This window comes from Triturus cristatus, chromosome 1_1 (assembly GCF_964204655.1).
Source record: "Triturus cristatus chromosome 1_1, aTriCri1.1, whole genome shotgun sequence".
NCBI lineage: Eukaryota > Metazoa > Chordata > Amphibia > Caudata > Salamandridae > Triturus > Triturus cristatus.
Window position 1 is genome coordinate 263,513,183 of NC_140579.1, and position 16,477 is coordinate 263,529,659.

Below are 16,477 nucleotides of genomic sequence, written 5' to 3' on the forward strand. Positions count from 1 at the left end.
GAAAGTGTGCAAGAGCAGATAATAGTAAATCAGGGAAAAAGATTCTGTTCTGAGTTGAGTCTCCTTTTTCAAAAGCTGAGTAATGATAAAACTCAAATAGAAAGTGCTACTGAAATTAGAAAACTTTTAGATGTATGTTCAGGACGAACACAGTTTTCTCAAAATGTACAGCAAGACGCACAGGAATTCTTGATGTTTTTTCTTCAGGTACTGGAAGAAGAAGGGGTTCCCATTGAAAATGTATTTGGTCTCTCTTATAAATGGGAACATAGTTGTGAAAACTGTTATAATATATGTGGCTCTAATGTTGATTCTGAAAGGTTTATTTATTTAACATTGCCAGAAAGTAAAACAGTCACTTTTGCTAAATTAGTTAAAAATGCTAATCATAGCATGGAATGCAGTGAGTGTCAATCTGACATGTTTTCAACGTTAATTTTAAAGGAATACGGACAGTATGTAATTTTAATGATGCAACGCTGTAAAGCTGATGGTTCAAAATTAGATACTTTAATAAAGAAGTTTACAGGACAGCAATTATCAATTTCAGGAAAAACTTTTGTAACAGTTGCAATAATTTTCCATGATGGACCTACTGTAACTTCTGGTCATTACACAGTTTATCTTAAATGTGAAAAAGGCTGGACACTGTGTAATGATTCCCAATTGATTTTTAAGCAACGTTTGCCTTTTGATTTAGCAAATTCCTATCTAATCTTCCTGAAACCTAAATTTTAGAGAGATTTGGCAACATCTGGACAAAACAATTTTACCATTTTATTGGATTACCATTGGAATTTTCAAAAAAAATGATTTTACAAATTACCATTTGGCCTAATGGAAAGGTAACCAATTGTAATGTGGACTTTTTCAATTTTTAATGAAACTTTGGAAAACCAAAAATTTAGAAAAAAATCGGTAACATCTGCATAATTTAAATTTTGGAATGTTATTGGATTGCCATTGGAAATTTATTCAAAAAAGATTTTTAAAATTACTATTTGGCCATGCGGAAAGGTAAACAATTCTATTGTGGACTTATTTAAGTATTAATAAATCTTTCGGAAACCAAAATGTTACAGAGAATCGGTGAGATCTGTACAATTTAAACTTTAGATTTTTATTGGATTACCATTGGAAATTTAATCAAAAAAGAATTTTAAAATTACTATTTGGCCTAAAGGAAATGGAACCAGATGTATTGTGGTCACTGACATCACTCATGACATCACTGATGACATCTCAAATGACATCACTGATGACATCATCCAGTGATTGTGTGTTTTTCTGAAAATTAAATATGTTTTATATTTATGTATATCTCAAGGTCAATGGAAGAATAAATGGGTATATAAGTGTCTAAATGGATGCTTTTTAAAAAAAAAAATCTTGTGTAACTGACTGATTAAGTGTATCATAGTGAATACATGGCTTACTGAGTAATCTTTAAATATGAAAATATCTGTATCAGTTTCTTACTTTGTGTATAAGTGGCTGCATGGGTTGGTGAGTAGCTACATGAGTGTCTATATAGGTTATTAGTTGGTTTTTTATCAGTATGAGTGTCTGAGTTTCTGTATGGTTCGGTGGGGGGTATTACTTAGTGCATAGGTGCATGAATGAGTGACTCACTGTTTGTATGTGTTGAATACAGCATGTGTGCAGGACTGTATGGGTGGATGAGTGTGTGCATGGGTGTGTTAGTGAGTGAATGACTGTCTCTATAGTGTCTTTATGAGTAACTACATATGTTTTAAACTAGTATATGTGACTATTGGTGTATATAAGTGAGTATATGTGAGAGTGAGAGATTGGAAGAGTTCCTGTATGAATAAGTATGTGTTTCTATAAGTTATTGTTTAAAAGAGTAAGTATATGTAAGTTTCTGTAGAAGTAAGTGTGGTGGTGTGTGTATAACTGTATATGCAAGTAAATGGATGTTTGATTCTTTATTAGCATGAGTGGCTATGTGTGTGAGTAACTCTATGGATGAGTGGCGTTGTGTAACAGGATGTATAGGTGGATGAATACATATGATGAGTGAGTACATGTATGAGTGACTGTAGAGGACTGTTGGTGAATGACTGTATGTGTATGTGGTTCTTAGAATTACTGAATAGGTTGTTGTAACTGATATTGATATGTTCATTATTTTGAACATTTTAGTTTCTATTTTTGAATGTGTGTTTCAATGGTTATATTAGGGGAAGAGGAGGTCTGCCACTCTATCACAAGGATGATGTCATCAGTGATGTCATCAGTGATGTCATTTGAGATGTCATCAGTGATGTCATGAGTGATGTCAGTGACCATGTCATGAGTGATGTAATATGTGACGTCATCAGTAGTGCATTGCGGGCGCGCGAGTTATAGTAATCTTCAAATGGCCTCTCAAGCTAAAAAAACTGTGGGGGTCTGCTTTGCTCTCTTGAAAGCCCTACGAAAGATTCTAACGCTTTTGCCAGCAGAGAAAAGACCTTTGGTGGTACGTAGCATCATCTTGAGCAGGCTGGACTACTGCAACTCTCTGTACCTAGGAGCTCCTCTTTACATCTTTCAGAGCTTGCAGAGGGTCCAGTCTCTGTCAGCCAAACTAGCGCTGAATAAGAAACGCGGATCTTCAACCACAATGGCGCTACAAGAGCTCCACTGGCTTCCTATAAAGGAAAGGGTTAGCTTCAAAGCCTTATGCATTGCCTATAAAGCGGCACACGGCCTCGGCCCGATCACCCTGCAAGAGAAAGTGTCCTGGTATAAGCCTGAAAGGATGCTGCGCTCTTCAAATGCCTTTCTGCTAACCTCTGGCAAGGTCAAGAAAGCTAGGATGGGGGGCAGGGCCTTTAGTACAGTGGCAGCACGGTACTGGAATGATCTTCCGCTGATCATTAGACAGGCCAACTCTTTGATGAACTTTAGGCACCGCTTGAAAACCTGGCTATTCCCTAGGGAGAAGCCCCTGATCTCCTGATCTTCTAATCCTGCATCTTTTGGCCGACCTCGGCCTCTCTTGTAGGCTGCATGCGGCTACCTGACCGGTTTAAAGTTTCTTTCACCATCTCAGTCTAGCGCCAGGATACCCGTTGGGTGACAGTAGCGCTCTACAAGAATAAAATACAATACAATACAATACAACTAACTATAACGGGGGAATTTCAATGGTTTTTTACGAGTGAAATGTCCAGCTAACTATAACATGTGTGAAACCTTTGGTTTTTTCATTGAATTTCTACGGTTTTTTAAATGCTAATTCCTAACTATAACGTGTGTGAAACCCATGGTTTTTTCAGTGAATTTGCAAGGTTTTTTAAATGCTAATTCCTAACTATAACGTGAGTGAAACCCATGGTTTTTTCAGTGAATTTGCAAGGTTTTTTAAATGCTAATTTTTTTTTTTTTCTTTTTTTTTTTACATATTTTTATTTTAATTTTCTATCCTTATTTAAAGACTATGGTTAAATTTTAAAAATTCTACAATATGTTTTTATTTTACCATTTTTTTAAAAATAAACAGGTAAAATTTATTAGTATTACATATTTTTTTTTTTTCCTTTTTTTTTTATTTTTTTTTTTTTTAACGTGCGCGTACGGTAAGCACACGTCTTGCTTTAATTACGTTAGATTTCTACGCTGTTTGCGTTCATTTACGCAATTTGCGTAGACGCACGTCACGCGCGCACAGCGCGTAACGCGTACGCTGCACATGCACGTTACGCGGAAGTGAAGGGGCGTGCCTGTTTTGCGCATGCGCGCGTGCGCGTGTCTTTTTTACGCGCATGCGTACTTTTGCCGTAAGCGCACCGTAAGCGCACCGTAAGCGTACGGTGGGTCATGTGATCATGAAACACAACTTTTGATTGGTTGAAACTACTTTCAGTTCTAGAACTCTCCTACACCACACGCATTCCCCTCATTTCTGCTTGCGATCCCTTAGGAGAAGGAGCTGGGTTGTCTTTGTGGTACGATGGCAGAACAGCAGAGCCCTTCTGAGAGTGAGGCTAGCAGCACTACCTTGAGGCAGAGAACGAGGAAACAAAAGACCTCTTTCATATGGGAGTATTTTTCTTTTCCAGAGGGCCAGCAAAAGGTAAATGCACCCTTAGTGACTTGTAAGCTGTGTAAGCGTGTACTTTCAAGAGGGAATCCCAACAAGAAGTATTCCTTCGGGAATCACACCATGTTGAGACACCTTAAGGATGTACACAGAAGGACACATGCTCGACATACTGAAGGTAACCCTTCAGTAAGTCAACCAAGCACATCCACAGCAGCTCAGCCTGGACCATCATCTGCAGGGCCGAGTCCTTCTTCTGCAGGTCAGGTGAGCCCTTCATCTGTGGTGGGAGCATCTCCTTTTTCTTCTCCTCAGGAAATTAACCCTCAGTTTCTGAGGGTTGAAATACGGTGCGCCACTTGTCATGATCTAATTTGTTATAGGGAGACCAGTATTTCCCTAGTGAACAATAAAATAGATCAGCACATTTGTCGTACCGTCTAATATTCCCATTCTTTCTTTCCTCTGTCCCTGCATGAACACAACGGCTCTTTTAAGAGCCAACCTTACCTTTCATCTATTTTTTATATATGTTTTTAAAACTTTTTTTTGATTTTTTTTTTACCGTACGCGTACGGTACGCGTAATTTATTTTTTTTTTTTTTAAAAACACTAAAAATCAATTATCACATTACAAGGTCCTTGAGAGACTACAATGAAAAACTGAAAATGTGATTGTGGAGAAGTGGAAAAAAGGGACCATGATATTTTTGACTTACCATACCCACTCAAAAAAATATTTATTCATTTAAATTTTTTTTTAATTGCTTTAAAAATGGTTCTAGTTTTCGAAAATTTTCTATCTCAATCTGAAAAAAAAGAAAAAAGTATTAATATTTAATAAAACATTTTATAATACAGTACACATATTTACATATTTTTCAAAAAAAAATTTTGCCTTTTTTTTGCTGTTTTCAGAATATATTGCATTTCACTATAAATTGTGAAAGCAATTGCATTCATCATTTAACAGCGGGCAAAAAAAAAATTAACAATCTCAAAGATTGTTTTAAAAAAGCCCACAATCTCTTTTTGCATAAACATAACTTTATAGAAATGCATAATATTCTTAAAAAATATCATCTAATATCAATACTTATTTCTTTAAAATACCGTCTGATATTTTTGTTTCAGAAGTATAATCACAAAAATATATCTCAAATAACTCCACAATACATCTGGTTCCATTTCCTTTAGGCCAAATAGTAATTTTAAAATTCTTTTTTGATTAAATTTCCAATGGTAATCCAATAAAAATCTAAAGTTTAAATTGTACAGATCTCACCGATTCTCTGTAACATTTTGGTTTCCGAAAGATTTATTAATAATTAAATAAGTCCACAATAGAATTGTTTACCTTTCCGCATGGCCAAATAGTAATTTTAAAAATCTTTTTTGAATAAATTTCCAATGGCAATCCAATAACATTCCAAATTTAAATTATGCAGATGTTACCGATTTTTTCTAAATTTTTGGTTTTCCAAAGTTTCATTAAAAATTGAAAAAGTCCACATTACAATTGGTTACCTTTCCATTAGGCCAAATGGTAATTTGTAAAATCATTTTTTTTTTAAATTCCAATGGTAATCCAATAAAATGGTAAAATTGTTTTGTCCAGATGTTGCCAAATCTCTCTAAAATTTAGGTTTCAGGAAGATTAGATAGGAATTTGCTAAATCAAAAGGCAAACGTTGCTTAAAAATCAATTGGGAATCATTACACAGTGTCCAGCCTTTTTCACATTTAAGATAAACTGTGTAATGACCAGAAGTTACAGTAGGTCCATCATGGAAAATTATTGCAACTGTTACAAAAGTTTTTCCTGAAATTGATAATTGCTGTCCTGTAAACTTCTTTATTAAAGTATATAATTTTGAACCATCAGCTTTACAGCGTTGCATCATTAAAATTACATACTGTCCGTATTCCTTTAAAATTAACGTTGAAAACATGTCAGATTGACACTCACTGCATTCCATGCTATGATTAGCATCTTTAACTAATTTAGCAAAAGTGACTGTTTTACTTTCTGGCAATGTTAAATAAATAAACCTTTCAGAATCAACATTAGAGCCACATATATTATAACAGTTTTCACAACTATGTTCCCATTTATAAGAGAGACCAAATACATTTTCAATGGGAACCCCTTCTTCTTCCAGTACCTGAAGAAAAAACATCAAGAATTCCTGTGCGTCTTGCTGTACATTTTGAGAAAACTGTGTTCGTCCTGAACATACATCTAAAAGTTTTCTAATTTCAGTAGCACTTTCTATTTGAGTTTTATCATTACTCAGCTTTTGAAAAAGGAGACTCAACTCAGAACAGAATCTTTTTCCCTGATTTACTATTATCTGCTCTTGCACACTTTCCAGATAAAATGCAACATTCAGCACTACATTAGCGTAGCAGTTGACACCAGAGCTATTTTCAAAATGACATCCTACAACCTGTTCTTCATTTTCCTTTTTCTTTTTGCTTGCAATTACATCACTCCTCTTTTTTTTCCTCCTCTCTACATCTTCATTACAGATATTCTCATTTCTCCTTTTACGAGAAACTACACGTTTCTCCAACACAGGATACTGACCTAAATGAGGAGCATAGCTTCTTCTTAATCTATTATACTCCTTTACACAATTTGCATCAGCACTAACGTTTGAGTCATCAAAGTCTATCATGAATAAACCTGATAATGTTTTCACTCGTGACAAAGCAACATATGCCATACCTTCTTTGAACACAGTTGAACCAATGTTCACAAATGCACAATCTACAGTCAATCCTTGAGACTTGTGAATAGTTACAGCATATGCTAGAGAAAACGGAAACTGCTTCCTACGTACATATAAGTCTTTCACAAGCATGAAACGAACTGAACAACGACAAATGTCTTTAACTTCTTCTATCTGATCAAATTTTATTTTTAAACATTCAATTCCATCTTTTTTCTGATAATTAATAAAACCCACAACTCTTCCCATAGCTCCATTAACTAAACCTTTTTCAACATCCAAATTTCTCCTTAAAAATACTCTACAGTTCATGCAAACATATAGATTTTTTTCTAATCCAGCTGTTTTGGAAATGTTCTTCTCTAGTGAATCCAATTTATTTTTCAGTGTGCCTGTTAATGTGACAGTAATTCTTCCATCCTCAATTTTGTCCACTGCTTCCAATTTCCTGATATCTTCCTTTTCCAATTTCAAAAGCTCCTCATTGAATATTGAGCATTCACGTAGAGTTGGCATTAAGCAGATGACACTTTTCTTTTCTGCAATGTTCTTGTATATGTTCTCTGCAACTATTTCTTCCTTTGGAAATAAATTATGTAGCAGCCGACTCTGTAATGCTTTCGTGCCAGCTTCAGTGAGTAGTCCAATTCTGATATCTTTCAGAATACTTCCATATTCTTCATCGTTTGCTTGCCTCATATTAGTAGTAAGTTCCTTGTACTCAAAGAAGGACCAAATATTTGCATTACCGATGCTTCCCAATGACTTCTTTGTGTCTTCATGTGTCACAGTATTAAACACTGGTTGTCCTTTAACTGGAGTAAGTTGCAAAAGATCCCCAAAAACTATGACGTGTTTTCCTCCAAATAACACGTCATAGTCTGTCTTCAGAATTTGCTGCATTCTTAAATGCACAAAGGCAAGCATTAAGTTTGATACCATGCTCACCTCATCAATAATGAGAACTTGCATCTTCTTCAATACTCTTGAAACTTCCAAGCATGCTTCTCCAGTTAGCTTGTTGTATTGTATTTTGTTCTCATGCTCCACTGGTAACATTAGCAAACAATGTAAAGTGATTCCTTTTATGTTATATGCTGCTAACCCAGTTGGAGCAGTAACCACACAAGACAAAGTAGAATCCGTTTTTTGCTGTAGGTAGCTTTTGATGACTTTTATAAGGAAACTTTTTCCAGTTCCAGCTTGTCCGCTTACATACATCCTGATTGGATGAAATGATGTGCATGAGCACTCTTTTTTTTCATGTAGAAATCCGTGATCAATTTTGTTTCTGATCTCTTCATAAATTTGTTGCTGCTCTTCGTTCAGTTGTCTTTCCAAATTTCGTAAGTCTATAAATTCTTCTTGAGCTTGATTCATAGCCGTTTCCACTTCATTCATGGCTATTGATGCTTCATTTTCAACGAGTGGTTGTCCTAGGGGATCTTGACTGAGTGTTCCTGAACTTTGGCTGTCCTGAGAACTGTCTCTAGCTATTTCTGCTGCAATTGTAGTTTCCTGTTCAATTTCTTCATTTAACATTTGCAGATAAGTTGAGAATGTACTGCATTGTATGCTGTCTTTGCAAGCATTAAAAGAATCTTCATAGCTTTGAAATTCTCCCAGTAGTTCATCCTCTGTACGCCATGGTTTAAACAGCTGTAAAAGAGCCAAGTAGTAAAATTCCTTTTTGTCAGTAGTGTCGCAACTCAGCTTCCTGTGATTTATCAAACTTCCTTTTGTTTGCTTCACCAAACATCCTTCCTCACCAATGACTTTATATTTTCCATTGTTGATGTCTTCTGTGGCTTTCCGTGAATAAATGTAGTTCTGCAGCACTTCATAGAGACACATGTTCTCCAGATGATGACTTCTCTTGGGATAATATGTGTCCAACATGTTTGATTTCAAAATATCTGTACTTTCTGGGTCATTCTCGGCCAAATATTCAATTTCTCCAACAGATTTCAGTACCCGATTTCTCATTGCTGCAAGGCCTAAACTTGCCCAAATTATTCTTCTTGATTTCGAGTAGAGACTTGCAGAAGATAACCTATCTGAACATTCGTAGGATCCAATTTCTCGATGCGATAACATCTTCAAACTGAAACTGTACAGCTTCTTACTGACAGTCTTCTCGTGAGAAATCTCTTCCCACATTTCCTTCAATTCTGTTTTTTCTGATTTCGTAATGTAAGACGTTACATATCGAGCAACAGCAATGGAATTGTCAGCTACATACTGTATATCCATGTTAGCATTCCACATGGATAAAATGACTGGGTTGTAGTCATTTATATTTTTTGATTCTTCTTTTCTTTTAAGGTTGTAGGTATTCTTAGGTGATTTTCTTGTGATAGTATGTCTCACAGATGACATAAAACTGTTTACTCTTCCATTTGAAAGAACAGGTCTAGGAAATCCAAATCGACATTTAGTGTAGTATTTATCTTTGCTCTTGTATTTCCGTCGACAGTATTTTCCACACCGATGACTTTGGAAACGTAAAGCTTGCTCCTTTAACTTTTTCTCTTCTGTGTTTTTTGGTATAGCACATGTTGCATATTCTTCAATGTAAGATAACACTGCTTCATCAGCATCTGTTCCAAACTTTGGGGCATCCTTGATCCACAACAGCATTTGAATATGAGGAGCACCTCTTGCCTGGTACTCTTTTCTCCAAAAGAAATCCACTACTTCTCCTAGAGGTGGATTTTTTTTATTGCAGATGAACGACATCATAGCCTCAAATCTATGATTGAAATATCTGCAAACATTAACCGGATCCAATGAGCACAGTTCATCTGCTGTCTTGTATTCGATGTTTTTAATGTTTGAATTTGCCTCTCGTAGAAAATCCAGTAAATCATGACAAGCGTACTCAGCACAGCTTAGGGTAACGAACCATGTTGGTGTTCCTAAATTCCGTAACATGCATTTTAATTCACCATGGCGTCTGTACCAATATTCATTTGTCCCACGCTGACAAGCCATCAGATTGATCAGTTGTGTTTCCAAATGATCATCTCGGTGCTGCACTTTCTCCATAAAATCCTTAGCAGACACATTTTGTAAATGCACTCCACTTTTTAAAATGTGATTTACTGCATAAGACAGTGCAGACAAGTCGCTTTCAAATAAAAGATGGAACAAATAAGGAATACTTTGTCAAAATCTGGGATCTTCAGCATATAGTCTTGTAGTCCGATACTCAGAAGCTGGAATCTGTTCCGGACGTTCATCGTATCGTCCTCCTTTTCCTTTAGGAAACAGCTGGGGAAAACATCGAGCTTCCAAGCTCTCCTCCCATACACTCACGGGAGTTCCTTTTGCTTTCTTCATCTGAAACAGATCAATATTGTCTCCCATAACTTCTTTTGAATGAAGAGGATGTATGCTAAAATGTTCATAAATTTCTTCTTCCTTTGACTTGTCCACTTTTTCAATTTGTCCAGTTGGTGTTTCTGTGTCTTCTTGTAAATCTTCTTCTTCTTCTTCTTCTATATAAATTGATTCATACCATTTGTTATTCCTTTTCAAATACAAATTTGCTCTTTGTACTTTCCGTACATCTACCAGCTCCTGCCAAATCTTCTTATTCTTTGTAGGTACACCATTAACCAGAATAATTAATGGTTCAGTTTCCAAAGTATCCGCATCAATAGTTTCCATATTTTTTTTCAAATCCAAGGGCAAATACACCACTCTACCTTTTAAACCTCTCAGTAAATCTGAAGGAGGTAATTTACCAGTTTTGGGCTCCATACGTACTATGGTCTGGAACGGATTAACACATTGAATGAGTATAGACTCATATGTATTTAATTCAGAAAGTTCAGCAGGAATAGCATCCAATTCTAAATTATTATGTACAGCTCTGGTCGGCATTCTATTTTCTTCTAACTTATTATAACAGTATTTACAAATACGCTGAACTTCACCTAATTCAAAACAATTTTCAAGAAATATATATGTGGCAAAATCCTTCCACTTATAATTATCTTCATTTTCACTTTTTCTATAGAGATCAACATACCTGGTTTGTTTTCTATAATGAGTTCTGCGGCAACAAATACAAGTAATATTTGGTCTTTCATTAGAGATTTTTTCAAATTTTGTTATGTGATCATTAAATGTCTTACTTACAAATGGTTGTACATTCTCTTCCACTTCTTCCTCATTTACTGTGTCCTTTTCTGCACTGTTTTGTTCAGGACCAAAGTAACAAAACTGAATTTCATCAACAACCTTCTCTACATCTGATACTGACCCACGGAACAGAGCCCTATTCAATTCATCTAACTTTATTGCTGGACTTTTAGCAAAATACAACCGTCTCACAAACTTTCTCATTTCAGTATGATGAACAGCCAGCATTCTAAAATGATGGAAAACACTAATTAACACTTTTCTAGATAGACAAGCCAGAGAATGACCCTGCAAACCAGTATTCTCTCTCACTCTGCATGGATCTAGACTTTGAAGCACCTTAATCTTCTGTTTTACACTTTTTTTACTATATTCTCTTAGAAACTCACGAAATTTATCAATAGATTCCTGACGCACAGTGCAAATACTACTACAATTCCAAGTGTACACTGGGGCTTTAGGACGTCTCCCCATAGCCTCATCCGCCATCACTTGTACCTCATCTCTTGGAACCATTATCTCCTTCTCCATTATGCAACCATTTTTCACTTCGTAAGCACGACCTCTGGTGTCAACTGCATGCAGCAAACTATTACTTTGAAAATAGCTCTCTTCATTAAAAAAAGGTTCACTACTTGAACTATGCATCCATTTTCCTAAAAACACTTTACAAAAGTTTGTTCTGTTCACTACTCTTTTCCTTTTGCTTTGTGATTTCAGTACATTAACCATTTTATCTAATATACGCATCCTATTCAAAATTAAAATGAATAGTTTCCTTTTTAATTCTAATGCCTTTGCTGCAATGGCTTCAATTTCTTTTTTTCTCTTATAAAACTTAGCCTTTTGCTTATATTTCTTCACATCCTTTATCAAATTGGACATAACTCTTCTCTGAAACATTTTTCTACGCATCTCTTTAAACGCTGTTTTTCTGTTTAAGTTAATCTTTTTAGTTGCAGAAGGTATATTTGCATTAACTAAATGCTCAATTTTTTCCTCTCCTTTTCTATTGAAAACATTCTTTCCAGTACAGACATTTTGTACATTTTTCCTTTTTTTGAATATGTTCTTTAAAAAATCTTTTGTTTGCTTACCAGAAGATTTTTTCTTTTTCCCAACATGAGCATCTCCAACTAACTTAGGTCCTCCAGTTGTCTTCAAATATAGGTTTTTTTTTGTGGTCTTTCTTTACTCTGGATTTTGTAGGCATCTTAAATTTTGTTCACTGCTCTTCAGCAATACCTGAAAAAAACTAAAAAAAAAATCCTTTATTTTATTTAAATATATTACTACATTTTTTATGTTCTTTAGAAATCTTAAAATACTATAAACCCCTTTCCTATAAATGAAAATCACAATAACACCTTCACAAATTAAATTTCTAAAAATAATTCCTGTGTGCACACAAAGTCATGCTTTGAAATTAGGCAGAAAACGAAATTTCTTTGCCAATTGCAAAGCATACTTTCTACTACTTTTTAGGCAAGTGAAAAGTACTTTTACAGACTGACACATTATGAATCCACTTTTCAGATTCTGATAAAAGCACATGTCCAAACAGCTTTTTCAGACCAGCACCATGTGTAACCTGGGTGACTGACTACACTCCAGCAAGGGCAACCAGCCTTAGTGATGCTGAATGTATTTCCATTACTGACTGAAACCTCAAACCCCACTCGCTTGTGAATACTGTGCATGATTCCACAGGGTAAGCAGCTGGGTGTGTGCTAAGAGTCTGCTTCTGCACCAAAAAATGGCTCCCCCTTTCCATCTAATGCAAATGTAAAATCACCAGAGCAATACGCAATAAATCTCTGCCTGTAATTCCTATTTGCACACAGAGTCATGTTTTCATATTAGTCACAAAACGAAATTTGTTTGCCAATTTGAAAGCACACTTACTACTCTTTTTTTTGGCAAGTGATAAACACTTTTACAGTCTGACACATTTTGAATCCACTTTTTAGATTCTTAAAAAAGCACATGTCCAAACTGCTTTTTCAGACCAGCACCATGTGTAACCTGGGTGACTGACTACACTCCAGCAAGGGCAACCAGCCTTAGTGATGCTGAATGTATTTGCATTACTGACTGAAACCTCAAACCCCACTCACTTGTGAATACTGTGCATGATTCCACAGGGTAAGCAGCTGGGTGTGTGCTAAAAGTCTGCTTCTGCACAAAAAAATGGCTCCCCCTTTCCATCTAATGCAACTGTGAAATCACCAGAGCAATACGCAATAAATCTCTGCCTGTAATTCCTATATGCACACAGAGTCATGTTTTCATATTAGTCACAAAACGAAATTTCTTTGCCAATTTGAAAGCACACTTACTACTCTTTTTTTTGGCAAGTGATGAACACTTTTACAGACTGACACATTATGAATCCACTTTTTAGATTCTTAAAAAAGCACATGTCCAAACTGCTTTTTCAGACCAGCACCATGTGTAACCTGGGTAACTGACTACACTCCAGCAAGGGCAACCAGCCTTAGTGATGCTGAATGTATTTGCATTACTGACTGAAACCTCAAACCCCACTCGCTTGTGAATACTGTGCATGATTCCACAGGGTAAGCAGCTGGGTGTGTGCTAAGAGTCTGCTTCTGCACCAAAAAATGGCTCCCCCTTTCCATCTAATGCAACTGTGAAATCACCAGAGCAATACGCAATAAATCTCTGCCTGTAATTCCTATATGCACACAGAGTCATGTTTTCACATTAGTCACAAAACGAAATTTCTTTGCCATTTTGAAAGCACACTTACTACTCTTTTTTTTGGCAAGTGATAAACACTTTTACAGTCTGTCACATTTTGAATCCACTTTTCAGATTCTTAAAAAAGCACATGTCCAAACTGCTTTTTCAGACCAGCACCATGTGTAACCTGGGTAACTGACTACACTCCAGCAAGGGCAACCAGCCTTAGTGATGCTGAATGTATTTGCATTACTGACTGAAACCTCAAACCCCACTCGCTTGTGAATACTGTGCATGATTCCACAGGGTAAGCAGCTGGGTGTGTGCCAAGAGTCTGCTTCTGCACCAAAAAATGTCTCCCCCTTTCCATCTAATGCAACTGTGAAATCACCAGAGCAATACGCAATAAATCTCTGCCTGTAATTCCTATATGCACACAGAGTCATGTTTTCACATTAGTCACAAAACGAAATTTCTTTGCCATTTTGAAAGCACACTTACTACTCTTTTTTTTGGCAAGTGATAAACACTTTTACAGTCTGTCACATTTTGAATCCACTTTTCAGATTCTTAAAAAAGCACATGTCCAAACTGCTTTTTCAGACCAGCACCATGTGTAACCTGGGTAACTGACTACACTCCAGCAAGGGCAACCAGCCTTAGTGATGCTGAATGTATTTGCATTACTGACTGAAACCTCAAACCCCACTCGCTTGTGAATACTGTGCATGATTCCACAGGGTAAGCAGCTGGGTGTGTGCTAAGAGTCTGCTTCTGCACCAAAAAATGGCTCCCCCTTTCCATCTAATGCAACTGTGAAATCACCAGAGCAATACGCAATAAATCTCTGCCTGTAATTCCTATATGCACACAGAGTCATGTTTTCACATTAGTCACAAAACGAAATTTCTTTGCCATTTTGAAAGCACACTTACTACTCTTTTTTTTGGCAAGTGATAAACACTTTTACAGTCTGTCACATTTTGAATCCACTTTTCAGATTCTTAAAAAAGCACATGTCCAAACTGCTTTTTCAGACCAGCACCATGTGTAACCTGGGTAACTAACTACACTCTAGCAAGGGCAACCAGCCTTAGTGATGCTGAATGTATTTGCATTACTGACTGAAACCTCAAACCCCACTCGCTTGTGAATACTGTGCATGATTCCACAGGGTAAGCAGCTGGGTGTGTGCTAAGAGTCTGCTTCTGCACCAAAAAATGGCTCCCCCTTTCCATCTAATGCAACTGTGAAATCACCAGAGCAATACGCAATAAATCTCTGCCTGTAATTCCTATATGCACACAGAGTCATGTTTTCACATTAGTCACAAAACGAAATTTCTTTGCCATTTTGAAAGCACACTTACTACTCTTTTTTTGGCAAGTGATAAACACTTTTACAGTCTGTCACATTTTGAATCCACTTTTCAGATTCTTAAAAAAGCACATGTCCAAACTGCTTTTTCAGACCAGCACCATGTGTAACCTGGGTGACTGACTACACTCCAGCAAGGGCAACCAGCCTTAGTGATGCTGAATGTATTTGCATTACTGACTGAAACCTCAAACCCAACTCGCTTGTGAATACTGTGCATGATTCCACAGGGTAAGCAGCTGGGTGTGTGCTAAGAGTCTGCTTCTGCACCAAAAAATGGCTCCCCCTTTCCATCTAATGCAACTGTGAAATCACCAGAGCAATACGCAATAAATCTCTGCCTGTAATTCCTATTTGCACACAGAGTCATGTTTTCACATTAGTCACAAAACGAAATTTCTTTGCCAATTTGAAAGCACACTTACTACTCTTTTTTTTGGCAAGTGATAAACACTTTTACAGACTGACACATTATGAATCCACTTTTCAGATTCTTAAAAAAGCACATGTCCAAACTGCTTTTTCAGACCAGCACCATGTGTAACCTGGGTGACTGACTACACTCCAGCAAGGGCAACCAGCCTTAGTGATGCTGAATGTATTTGCATTACTGACTGAAACCTCAAACCCCACTCGCTTGTGAATACTGTGCATGATTCCACAGGGTAAGCAGCTGGGTGTGTGCTAAGAGTCTGCTTCTGCACCAAAAAATGGCTCCCCCTTTCCATCTAATGCAACTGTGAAATCACCAGAGCAATACGCAATAAATCTCTGCCTGTAATTCCTATATGCACACAGAGTCATGTTTTCACATTAGTCACAAAACGAAATTTCTTTGCCATTTTGAAAGCACACTTACTACTCTTTTTTTTGGCAAGTGATAAACACTTTTACAGTCTGTCACATTTTGAATCCACTTTTCAGATTCTTAAAAAAGCACATGTCCAAACTGCTTTTTCAGACCAGCACCATGTGTAACCTGGGTAACTGACTACACTCCAGCAAGGGCAACCAGCCTTAGTGATGCTGAATGTATTTGCATTACTGACTGAAACCTCAAACCCCACTCGCTTGTGAATACTGTGCATGATTCCACAGGGTAAGCAGCTGGGTGTGTGCTAAGAGTCTGCTTCTGCACCAAAAAATGGCTCCCCCTTTCCATCTAATGCAACTGTGAAATCACCAGAGCAATACGCAATAAATCTCTGCCTGTAATTCCTATTTGCACACAGAGTCATGTTTTCACATGACTCACAAAACGAAATTTCTTTGCCAATTTGAAAGCACACTTACTACTCTTTTTTTTGGCAAGTGATAAACACTTTTACAGACTGACACATTATGAATCCACTTTTCAGATTCTTAAAAAAGCACATGTCCAAACTGCTTTTTCAGACCAGCACCATGTGTAACCTGGGTGACTGCCTACACTCCAGCAAGGGCAACCAGCCTTACTGAT